General features: G+C 39.6%; 1 protein-coding gene across 1 annotated transcript in view; it reads right to left on the bottom strand.

Moving 5' to 3' along the window:
* Nucleotides 1-13,136, bottom strand: part of adgra2 (adhesion G protein-coupled receptor A2) — a 60,451-nt gene that overhangs the window by 36,260 nt on the left and 11,055 nt on the right. The gene's annotated exons all lie outside the window — the stretch shown is intronic.

Consider the following 13,136-nt stretch of genomic DNA (forward strand, 5'->3'; position numbering starts at 1 on the left):
CTCTGATTCCTCTCCCAGTCTAAAAACATGAATGTTGGGTGAATTGGTCTCTCCAAACTGTACTACAAATGTATGAGACCCTGAAGCCCACAACTCATTTTAACTCCATTCTAGTTAACATCAGGATTTATCAGCAGCTTCCCACATAACTATTAGCACATAAAGTGATAACAAAGCATGTTTCTGCATCTTCTAAAGTCAAACTTCAAATGAACGCTTTGACAAACAGATGGCAAAAGTTTAACAAACTGTTAAAATAAACTATTACTGGAGTTTTAAACACACGGTGGACATATGGCATTTTGAGGTAATAGTTTTATTTTTCCCATTTATAGGCTGGAAGTTTTCCATTCAAGATTGCAGTGCAAACTGAGATTTTTTATTCTTATTTTTTTTTCCTTTGTTTCTTTTGTGTGTTAAAATACAACAAATGGCAAAATACAAAATCCAGTTGCATTACATTAAAAAAAAAGTTCTTCACAGTATTTATGGTGGTGCATGTGTAGAATTTAGTGGGGTGGAACTTGCTCTGAAACCCCACCATAAATAAGTATTTATAAAATAAATATTACAGCTCACTATGAAACCAGAAAAGTCAGCGCTGGTTCTTTTCAATATTAAAACTTAACCGACATCTGTGACCTCGCCAGTTTAATTTTAAGGCAGCAGACTTCTGCACGCTTGCCTCGTCTCTGTCTGGATCCACAGACCTGCCACGGCCTCGCCCTGGCAACCGGCAGCGATCATTAACACACCCTTCAGTTTCACATCGTCTCTGCTCCTACCGCATGGTGCTTAATGGGCTGTTTGTGACATTAAGTGCGTTCTTAATCGAGAGAGGGAAACTGCGTGTGTGTGTCCCTTTAAAAGTGGGAGCTGACTGTGAACAGTCTGTTGTGAGATTTACAGATTCAGCAGCAGCCGTCAGCCCCCACTGCTTCCCCCCCTGCCCCCCGTTTCCTGCCACATCAATAAAAACGCTGCCTTTAACTCCGCGCCTTCCAGCTCAAGTTAATGACCACATTTAATCGTCCAGTCTTGGTAATATGGGGATAAACTGGACTGACTCACCTCTTTACTTTCGTCTTTCACAACCACCCACGACATCAGAACAGTTTGAAAACAAAAGCCGGCGCATGAAGCGAATACATTTTTAATCCAGTTACCGTGGAAACATTGATCAATATTGTCAGGAAGTAACATTTCCCATAATTACGTTGTTTAAAATCAAAAGTCCGACTGACTCCTCCCCACTAATAATAACTGTATACTTGTTTTACTAAGCTTTCGAGACAAAAATGATTGTAATCTATTTAATACAGTTGCTTAATATGTTCCTTATTAGAGTTATGTTTCTAGAAAATGTAAAATGAATAAATGAAAAAGAGGTGATGTTTATAAACCCGTATAGAGTCTCTGGTTAGAGAAGAACAGCCTTTTCACGGCGTAGCCTGAATTTGAACCCATGACTCCTGAGCCGTAAGGTCTTTCACTCAACTTTGGGCACAGAATCTATTCTATAAATGGATGCAGACTGAAGCTGGAAACTGCAGAAGACCCGGAAGTGGCTGAATAATTCAATACAGATAGCAGAAAGTCACATCTGGGAAAGACACAAGGCGTTTAAACTCAAAGCAGACAGTTCAGATAAAGATAGTTCCTTTTTGGCTGAGCTTATTGTGCTGAACAATGATTATTTGATGGGGGTAGGACACATGTTGGCTTTGGTTGTGCTAGGATGCCCATATGTGTGTCTGTTCACAGGGACAGCATGTTTCTTTTCAAGTGTTCACACTACAACCATTGACAGAGGTGCATATTAATGTGACTTGTAAGGTGCAAGTCGCAATTTGTCATCATAATTCTCAAATTAACACATTAGAGCAATCTAAAATATACATTTCTCCAATAGACCGTGAAAATCAAATGCTTGCAAGAGCCAAGAGGAGTTGTAAAACCTGGATCTTTCTGCATGGGGCCCCAAAGCCTGAAGTTTGAAGAGTAGCTACAGCGAAACACATTGTTCTTTCACAAACAATGCAAGGAGCACAACTCTGAGAAAGAGGGTCAGGCACAACTCTGTAAACAGACAGAAATAGTCAAGCATTCCCATCAGGCTAAACAGGAAACCCAGCCAATTAGCTGTTTATTCGGAAACCGGTTTCGGAGGTCAGGGGTTGCAGAGAGAGCACTTCCTGGACAGCCACCAGACAGACGGAGCAGTGTCCGGAAGCAGGTGACAGCCGAGGCAGAGCGGAGTGCATGTTTTCATCCCCAGCAGCGTATAAAGAAAGTGAAGCAGCGACTCCATCCCGCAAGTCCACAATAGTGCAGTGCTGGATGGATCACTCCCGAGGTTTTGGCTTACATGGGTTGCTTGTTTCTGCACGCCATGAGACACTGATCAGATGCCAGATTGGCCCAATCTGCCTTCAAGACCTATCGGACGTACAACAGCACACGCTGCTAATTTAGTTCAGACTACACCGTGGACGCTATCTTCAAACCAGTTTTACCGTCTCTTATTCACTTAACCCCTTCAGAGCACAAAGGGGTTTTAAGAAACCAGATGAGCTAATTCAATTTATCCAAGCATGCAAAAAAAAAAAACATAGAGAGAGGCCACATGTCAGGCTTCAGGATCTTCTTCAGCCATTTTATTTAATTTATTTATGCAAAGATCAAAAAGCTTTAAAGGTCATATGAAGAGGGAAAGGTCAAAAGGAAGAACAGCTGCGAAATTGTCTTCTACTTTTCTCTCAGTCTCAAGAAAGAAACTAATTTAATCAATAAATCAATCTGCACAAAAGAGAGATGAAAGGTTGTTTTTTTTTTTAGGTTTCTTGAAATAATAAAATACATGATATTTCTCATATAAAAGACATATTTCACAACTATCCAGTGACTTTCTGAGGTGAAATAAGTTTAAACTGTTATGATGAACCTCAAATATGAAAGTGTGGCATGACATTGTGCCATATATTTAACTCTTATTTTGAAATATAAAGGAAGGACGTACTTTTCTTCATTTGTCCTGTTGTGTCAGACTCAAATAGTTAAGACTTCAGTTAAATTACCACAGAAGAAGAATCCACATCTCCAGTCCACTTAGTAATAAAAAAATCAAATAATGACAGACAACCAATCAATGAGAATACTAAGCCTGGCTAATTGTTAGCTGCTAATGATGCTAAAGTTAGCTGCCGCTTCACAGGCTGATAATTAAAACTAAAAGCATGTTTCACTGTTAATTATTGATCACTTCCTGTTCAGAATCAAATATAAGCTGAAGTGAATTTTCACCACTTTAGAGTGTGATCATTAATTACGTATATTAGAATATTACTTTGTACTTTTAGCACAGTTGTTTATTTGCAAGCAAATATGGCTGCAATAGTATGTCAGTCACAGTTGTTTCACATCAAATTCATAGTAAATGGTGAAAAAAATGAGTGGTGTTGTTTTCAAAAGAAAATAAAATCCCTACGGTTTTCATATTAATTGTTTTGGGAAACAAATAAATCCAAGTAAAAGGTGTTAGACACAAGGTAATTGGAGAAAGTCTCATTGGATATTTGTTCCTGTTAAAGTTATATTGCAAGTATATTGCAAGTTTTTATTTGATATATTATTTAAAGCTTGCTATACATTGTCTCTTGTCATTTACTTTTTTTTACAATGTTATTATCCTGTATAGTTATTTAAAACATGCATCTCTTGAAAATCAGGGGCAAATGTCTCAATGAGATTTACCTTTGTTAAGAAAGGGAAAATAGAAAGTCTGACACTTCAATAAAGAGCTGTGCATTTGGTGGATGTGGAAAAAACCTGGTGTTCAGTGACAACCTGGTGAAGAAAAGCTCAGAGGGAAACGATATTCCTCTGTCTTCTGTCCTGACAGCAGCCAGAATGCCGGATGTCCTGTGAGTTGGTCCTTAACACTGAGAGCTCGGTGTCTGTACGCTTTCACTCTTCATCCTGCTTCTCTGCCAGACGCACTTCAAACTTGCTTGATTTTTTTTGTTTTTTTTTTAAAGCATTTACAGGAAATACTCCAGTGTGGTTTGGCATCTAGCGTGGGATATTGATGAGAAACACTTGAGTAAAAAGCACTGATTTCAAATGGTCTTTGTTGCCCAGTAAATATTTAGCTGGACTCTGACGGAGAGCTTTGCCTGCCCTGATGGTTCCACAGCAAAAGGGTCAGAGAAAAGACATATGTAAGATTCATTAATGGAGTCCACTCTTTCGTCTTCTTTTCTAAATGTGCTGAACTTCATCATGATCAATGCAAGTGTTAAAGCCACTTCTCTCCAATATGGTATTATTGTTCTTAAATAAATGACATGGAGATAGCCGAACACAAACCAAAGACGGCCAAAGTCTGAGACAAACATAACTACCAAGTGGCTTTCTTGCAATCATGAGAGTGAGGAAGAGCACTATAACACCAAATCTAAATATCAGAAGGATTTAGAACTGAGGTTGATAGTGCACTGAAGATTTTGTGTAAATACTCAAGAGGAGTCAAGGGTCAAGTGTTTAGAGAGTTCACACATTTGCAAAACTCTGGAGGTTTATTTTCACTACCAGGCACTATCACACGTTTGTTTGTTTTTTTGTTTAAATAGACAGTAAACCTTTATGGGTGTCGTCTGGTAGTCAGAAAGAAGCCTCATGGTCACCTGCTGAAGAGCCAATCCGCTGACAGAACTACCATGTGGATGACTGAATCAACAGCGTATAAAACAAGTCTACTGTTACGGCCTTTCTATACTTATTTTTGTCCATTGGATTGTGAACTGAAGCTCGCAAGTACTTTTGGACACTTGAAGATTAGTCAAGGTTGTGCTTTTGTTTTTGACTGGCTGTACAGCCGGAGAGAAGAACTACATTTCATGGAAATTACTATCCCTTCTCCAACTCACCTGAATTACCTCGTCAGCGTAATGAATGCACTTAATAACTCAGATCAGCAGAGGCCTCGTAACAATCAATTCATTCGATTCAGGTGTGTAAGAGACAGGGTTACATGTGAAAATTGAGGGATGGTCAACTGGAGTTGGCATCCCCTTTGGTGTCTGGCATTGTAGCTGTGAGTGTTTTTTGACATCATTGCTGAGGGAAGCTTGCAAAGAGGAAAACATTGTTTTTGTAAAGTGTCAACACATAGATAATTCTAATTATTTATTTGCTTTTTCACGCTTCCATTTCTTTTGCGGAGAAAACAAAATTATGCAGGACTGCTCCAACAATCGACCTCTCGGCCACTTAAACACCGATCTAACCCTTTGAGAATAAAAGACTCAAGCAGCACAGGTTTAGTGCGACAGAGGGAAAAGGGAGCCCGTTGGGCTGGTGTGTAAACATCAATTTAACTCTGAAATGGTCCCTTACCCTCAAGGACCTCACGCAAAGGGAAAGACAAGAGATCCTTAAAAGAGTTGGTAACATGGCAAAAATCCAGTCCTGGTTTGGAGACCAGTGGGAGCCACATAATGAGAGTGATTTCAAATAAGGGTCTCAGAGAGTGATTACTGAGTTAAGCTGGGCTTAATTGGCACGCTGATTTGATAATACACATGCTGGCTTGTGCCATGGCGGTTCTTAAGTTAATGTAAAATATAATAGAAAAAAAAACAAAAAACGAGCCCTGAGGGGACTAATTCTGCTGAAAGCAATTTGATTTGGCCCTTTAACACTAACAACTCTGCATTGTTTGTATTACAACAACAAAAAAAAATGTACAGTCAGTTTTTGTCCAATTTTCCTCTTTGGGGTTTTCCGTGTGAGCAGCGAGGCAGGACTGAGAGGATACGTCACTATTTAAGAATATAAACACATGACTCAAAGAGATGAGGAGAGACAACCAGTCAGAATGTTCAATGAAACAAAATTGAATGTAATGTTTGTCATCTGTCGACTGTCAGCTTAATGGACTTGCTGCTCAGATGTTTCATGTCACGTTTTAATTAAGATCAACAAACTGAAACTGGGGAAACGACACGGCAACATAACATCATGTACATTAGAAATAATTCATGTTGCAGCAAAAGGCGGTATCTCTGTTGGTGGCTGACAAATTTACATTAGATGGGAATTTATAATTATTTTATTATGAAAAACACAATGTGTGCATTAGATTTAGTTATCAAGTGATTTCAAAGCTCTAAACATACAGAAGTTATATTAAAATGTTTCATGGTAATTTTTGTTAAAGCATGCATAGATATTTTATTCTCTCGTGTAATAAAATAAATTAATAAAATGAATTAGATTTTATTAATTTTAATATGGTAGCATATCATCATTTTGCCACTAGAACAAAACACTCTTTAGAAATAAAACTCACACTTCAACTGGCAACTGAATATTATGGATAAGTGATGTGCAAAAGTAAATTGCTCTTCATGCAAAATGCAAAACACATTAAAAATAGGAAGGAAAATTATACCTATACTAACAATGATTTTTTTTTTTACTTATAAAAGTCCAGGTCCCTGTTTCACCAGAGTCTCTGTTAGTACAAACCCAGTCAATGGAAGTTGCTTTGCTGCAAATTTCCTGTCAAGCTTTTATGTTGTCGTCAAATGAAAACAACCGTCTCATTTTCAAGTTTGAAAACTTGAAAATGTAAATGGGATGAAATTGCTGGATTCGACTGTTTTCTTGGCCTGAAGCTGTCTGCGTCCTGATTTATGGGGGTTCATTTTTATTTCTGTAGTATTTTCGTCTTTGGCAGCTTAATAATGTCGCTTCATTTAGACAGAAGATAATATGTTCTGAATAAAATGTTTCATTTTGTCTCTGATGACTGAGGTTTTGGCTCAACTCGGTGTGGCTTTTGCGTCCTCGTATAGTTTCGGGAAAGTAAATTGATTTTACAAAAATGGCTGTCTGCAGACTTTGGAGGAAAGACTGTGAGAAAATAAATAAGTAAAATTAATGACAGCGGGTCACTTACAGCCAGCCCAGTATAAAAATAATCTGCTGCAGATGTCGAACATTATCTTATTTTGTTTGGGTGAACTATTGTGGAGTGGCTACTGCTTTGGCTACGTATAATGTGTTTTGTTTTTTTTTTCATTAAATTATAAATTATAAAAACTGTTTTATGGACTGACCATCCAGTTCACTCATGTGAAATGAACTTGTAAAATCTATGGCACCTTGTGAAAAGTGGTTTGCATTTGTATTCAATCCCTTTCAGTAAGTGGAATCAATTTTCTATTAACGTTTGCCTCTACCAGCTCGGCGTTTCTCAACAATTATCTCAGAAATTCATAACAAAAACATGCTGATAATCAAGTACCATACCAAAACTTCACGGTTATGTCACAGTTTATCAAACAACATCTTAGTCAAATCCTTTGACGTTTGTGATACTGCAGCTACTACTGTTTGCAACCGTCCATAAAAAACATGCAGTCTTGTCTTTCATTGTTGCTGGCGGACACATTCGAAAGGGGAGGCGCACAGACGAGAGATATGGAAGTGCATGAGCTGAGAAACCTCTCAGGCTGGGAGGTGGTTGTGTCATCTTTGCTACAATGAGTACTTTACAAGAGGCCTCCAGACTGTGAAGGGCCATTCAGCGCATTGGTGCATCCAGAAAGCTTAACCCTTTCGTTGTTAGAAAGACAGAGCTCTACCTATAAGCCTGTGGTCCTGGGAGCCCTTTGCACCCTGAGCCTTTCCTCGGAGAGTCACGACACCGAGCGCAGCAGAGAGACTAAATGCCCTCGAGCACAACGGGCACTTTAGCAGCAAACACATGTCAAGATGTGAATGTGCCCATTGTGCCTGACCCACCAGAGGGCTTGTAGCAGCGACAAGAGAACACTGCCAAGCTGAAAGTCCCATTTACCGCCTGTCATGAAAAGGAGCATCCATGTAATTGCATGCCAAATATTTTTTATGAAATCATCCTGCGTAGCCGAAGTGATTCAGTTATAAAACGAGGTTACGGCATGCAGGAAGAAGGAAAATATTAAATGTGTTAATGACAAAAAATGCTTCAGTTTTCATTTTTATTAATGAATAATTTGTTATTGTTTATATTCAGCCACTATTACTCTTATACTCTCAGTAAAACCCGCTGCATTCAGAAGAGACGACCTCAGTATAACTCCAGGTGTTCTTGTGAAATATGGCTGCTATGGCTCAAAGGTATGTTTGAGACCTTAGAGAAGAAACTGCATCAAAACACCAAACAAAACAGCAGACAGCTGTGGAGATGGTAAAAGCAGTGATAGGCCATAACCAGCTGGAGTGAGTTTTGAACATCTCACTACGAATTGTTCAAGAAGCTGCAGAAAACAACAAGTGGAGTGTGATTTTAAAGAGTATCGCACAACTTAGACATAACTGTCCACCTAAACATTCAAGCTGGGTAAGGAGAGCATCAGCCACAGAAGCAGCCAAGAAGCCCTTGGTAACTCTGGAGGAGCTGCAGAGAGCCATAGCTCAGGTGGAACAACCTGGACAACTGTTAGTGTTACAAGATACAGCTAAAGCTTGTCCGAGTTTATCTGACCCACTTTCAGGACAAACATGCAGGAGGTAACAAATGACTGGACACTGGGCTGGAGGTTCGTATTCCAGCAGGACAACGAGACTAAACAAACACCCAGAACAGAATAGTGTGCATTAATGGCACAACTAAAGTCCAGACTTAAATCATTTTTGGAATCAGTGGCAAGACTTGAAAGCTGTTTGCATAATCTGCAGGTCAGGGATGCTGAATCCAAATGCATGTCGAGCTTTTCAGAACTCTATTATTCAAACATTTGAATTCTACGCAAAATATTCCTCCCACTTTACAGCGGTGCACTGCTTTGTGTCAGCCTATCCAAAACTACACAGTGAAGTGTATGGCTACAGAAACACAAAAATGTGAAAAAAGGTTCAGTGGGTGCAAATGGTTTTGCGAGGCGCTGCAGTTCCCTGTCCTGATGCTCAGCGCAGTGAGCGTGCCTCTGCATCAGATACGTCCAACCGCTTATTACAGAGCGCGCTGCATTGTGCCTGGGTTAGCAGGCCGGGCCAGGGAGTTTGGCATTGCGGTTTCAGGGTGTGTGTGCAGATTTAAGATGCACAAGTGTGTGACCTATCAGTTATTTTTATGGAAAGTGTGCGCTTAACTCTGTGTGTATGCACGAGTGGCCCAAAAAGCTGCCAGTCTAAAATTAAAATCCGGGTTTTCAAAATGTCTCTAATTAGAGAGGGGAGGACTGAGGTCTATTTTGAGAGCTGTGGCGGTGCACGCCCTTCCCACATGTGTGTGTGCACAGGCAAACTAACACACATCCACATATCCCCCGCTCCGCAGTACGTCTTATTAGACAATCCATCAAGTTCTGCAAACAGAATGTGTCCATGGAATGTGTTTCTATACACAATTTATTACAACAGTACAACCAGTGGCCTTTAAAGACATAAACAAGTAGCTGCCACACAATATTAACAAAAGCTGAATCACAGCTGCTTTACTGTAAAGCTTCAAGAAGTTATTGCAAAATTTAAAGTCTTAGATTCATCACAACAGGCCCATACTGGAAGGTTTACGGCTGCAGAGCAGGAACACAAAGGCCAGTTTAATCACTGTCTAAAGTGTTTTTACAATTTTAATGAGGCAATTTAGTGCATTTCGCTGTTTGAGAGAGAGAAAGAGAGAGAGGAAGGAATGTGGTGTATGCCTGGCTAACATTGTCTCATTGTTCTGTCTCATAACAAGGCTCTGTTTTCTGCTCCTGAGCAAAGATGCCTGGGAAATATGGCTGCTAATTTCTATAATTGTTTTTTGAAAGCTTGTCTAAACACATTTCTGATCATCGTTACTTTCCTAAAATGTATCTAGTGTGGAACAAAAAGCTTTGCTTGTAGCCATTTTTTTTCCTAAATCCCAATGACCCCGTTTGCTACCCGACAACGAGTTTCAACATCCAGCGCGTACCGCAAACTATTAAACAACCAAGATAGATGTTACAAGAATATGGTAGACCAGCATGCTTTCCAGTGACTGATGTGATTACGTATCGAGGAATATGGGATTACATTATATCTACAAACAGTGGGTTATTGCATCCGCAGAGATTTTAATAAATGGCCAATGTTTTATTTCGCCACTGGCTCTGCCCCTCTGATTGGTGCAATAAACCAAAACAGATAAAAGTGAATGTGGCAATGGACTTTAACATTTTGCAATCTCTTGCCATCTTTATGAAAATCACAACTAAGGACACACATTTATATGCAACACATTGTTTATTGCGTATCTTGCAGAACTCATTAATGACATTACCTTAAAAATCCTAACAAGTTGTAAAGTACATCAAGTGGTTATTCTTCAGTCATTAAATGGGCAAAACAAGGATATTTTCTCCCCTTCCTAAAATAATGGCCTAACTCTTTTTTTTTTTTTGCCAAAAGTAATTCTTTTTTTTTTTTAAATTACTTTAGGCAAAAAAATAATAATTTGTATTATAAGTGTATTTGTATTATTCAGTCTAAATTTTCTCCTGCAATGTTTCAAACTTTCTTTTGACTCTTAATAAGCCATACTTGTACTACTTATGCATATAAATTGGTATATAATGTATGTTGTTGTAAGCTTGGCTGTAAAACACCGTATTCAGATCATAACGGCGCCTCCATAAAATGAAGTTACTGCACTGTGACAATTGTTAAAGAATGCTCGTATCAGAAAGAAGCGCACACAATGCAGCCGCAGCAGCCTCCCCAGAACAGACATTATCTCAGCCTGTATTCCTGTGTTGTTGACCCCGAGCAGGAACTTTAAGGGCCGCCGTGGTCAGACACAGGGAGAGGGAAGTTAGCGCTGGCAGAGAAACGCCGAAGTCAGGCATTTTTGGAGCAAGATAAGAAGAGAGCGGCGAGAAAGGAAAAACTAAAATAACAAAAAGCCACTTGGGGGGGATGAAATTACTATGACAACACGCGGCTGTTTTTGCCAAGTTTTGAAATATGTCAGCCGCCCAGTCAACAAACACAACAAGGTGATAAGTGAAATATGCGTTCGGCATCCAAATATGCAGGAAGCTCCGGTGCTGGGGGCGGCGTGCGCTGGTGTCCCACCGTCTGTGGTCTTCCTCCAACGACCTGCACTGACATAATAAAGTCCAGGGTTTGTGTGGCACTGGCAGGTGCTGCTCCAAGTATCCAGTGTCAGGCCTTTGTTTGGCTTTTTGATTTATTGCTGACCACTGCTCCGCCTAACATGTGCAGAGGAGAGCCTGCTGCCCCTTCCCCTCAACACCTCTCCACACAAAAATAAACCCGATCGCTGCAGGAGCTCCAGCTTTCTGCCCACTATTGGAATTCTCCCCGCTGATAAGAAAGAAAGGCCTGGGACATTTTGTCAACATCCTCCCATCTCAACACGCATGAATCAAGCATAAACCTTGAGAGCAGCTGCAGGTTCCTCAAGTGGCACAGCTGAGCACAGCTGTGACTCAGAAGATAAAATGGGTTTGAAATGCACAAAGAGATGCGCTGCAGATTTTAAATCACACTGTGGTAAATAAGGAGGGGGGCTTTGAAGTGACGAATGCAGAGGACTCATCAGACGCAGAACCAGAAAATAAAAACTTTAGGGTCAACCACAGGGAGGAAAAAAAAGGGAAACAGACAAACGTGATTAGATTAGATTTATAGTGCTTTATAAAATTATTCACATCCCTTAAACTTTGACGTGCCACAAGAACAAATTTCAAGCTGTTTTATTAGGATTTTATGTGGCAGAAAGTATAGTGGAAATGTGCTTAGACAATGTTACTCACGGATTTATCTTTGGATTGTGACTCCATTTTATTTGATGAAAACCTACTTATGCACACATTTTATTTTTTTATATGAGTATATTTAGAATGTTAAAAAGAAAATGCAGATGGGAAGCTAACGTGCCATGGCACAATGATACATGATGTGCTATTAGCAGTCATCTGCTAAGTTGCTAATCCAGAAGCGTCGTGTATTTTCCTTGGCGCTGACTGACTGTGAGTGGAGATAAGTAAGAAAGACTGGAGGTGTCAGATTTTGCATTAATACTATGCTAGTTTCCACTGTGCGCATTACGGCGTGTTAAAATGTGTTTGGTGTTTGAACAATTAGCCGCAAGCATTTTTAGAGGGTTCTGAAGTAGGGCTTAATGAAGAAGTCGAAGAGATATAATAAAATCTTCCACAAATAAAATCTAAAAAGTGCGATTGTTGGAAGGTGAACATCCTCGCTATTATACAGCAACCTCTACTTTCTTTCTAGATTGCCCTGTGTTTATCTCCATCCATCTTCCCATCATTTCTGACCAGTTCTCCTATTCCTAAAACATTTCGGGTCGTAATGTAACAAAATATCGAAGAGTTAAGGCGCCATGAAGAGTTTCACAAGGCACCACATAAACAAAGCTCCACACACTGCCATAACCCTCGTTCTCTGTTGCTAAAACTTTTAGATACTTTCTGCTGTAATAATGTGTCATCATAACTTGCTGGCCAAACAATGGCCACATTTTGTTTCAATATTTCCTCGGGGGAATCTGACCGAAAGTTAATAGTCGTGGAAGCTGAGGTGTTTAGCCGCAACAGAGATGCTGGGGTGTAAAATGTCGACATTCTGGAGACTGGACTGATGAGATTAATGTCTGTTAAAAAAAAACTTAACCCGAGCTTTAAAAATGACATCCATCCACAAACATGTTCAGGTTCTCATAACTTAGATGTGGTTAAAATAAATCAGCAAAAACTGAAGAAAGGACAAACATATTTAACATTTCTAAAAGAAAAGAATCCTGCAAAACGCAAATGTATATTTATGTTTCTGTTTGTGCTGCTTCTTATTACGACATATTGTCTTAGTGATGCTGCTTAAAGCAGCAGGAGCACTTGACTTAACGACAGAGGATACAATATGGACAGGTTATCACCAACAACACTGAGACAAATGAGATAAAACAAATAAAAAAATAAAACACAAAAAGAACCATGCACAGCTTTGCTGAAGATTAATTTCAAATAACCACATAACCTACAGCAGTGGTTCCCAAACTTTTACTTCTGCCCCCCCCCCCCCCCCCCTCCAGCAGCCTTGGGTTATACAATACTATCCCCACCCTTACC

Source organism: Poecilia latipinna, unplaced genomic scaffold (genome assembly GCF_001443285.1).
Source record: "Poecilia latipinna isolate Pla-1442-1.1 unplaced genomic scaffold, P_latipinna-1.0 Scaffold398, whole genome shotgun sequence".
In the NCBI taxonomy this organism is placed as follows: Eukaryota; Metazoa; Chordata; class Actinopteri; order Cyprinodontiformes; family Poeciliidae; genus Poecilia; species Poecilia latipinna.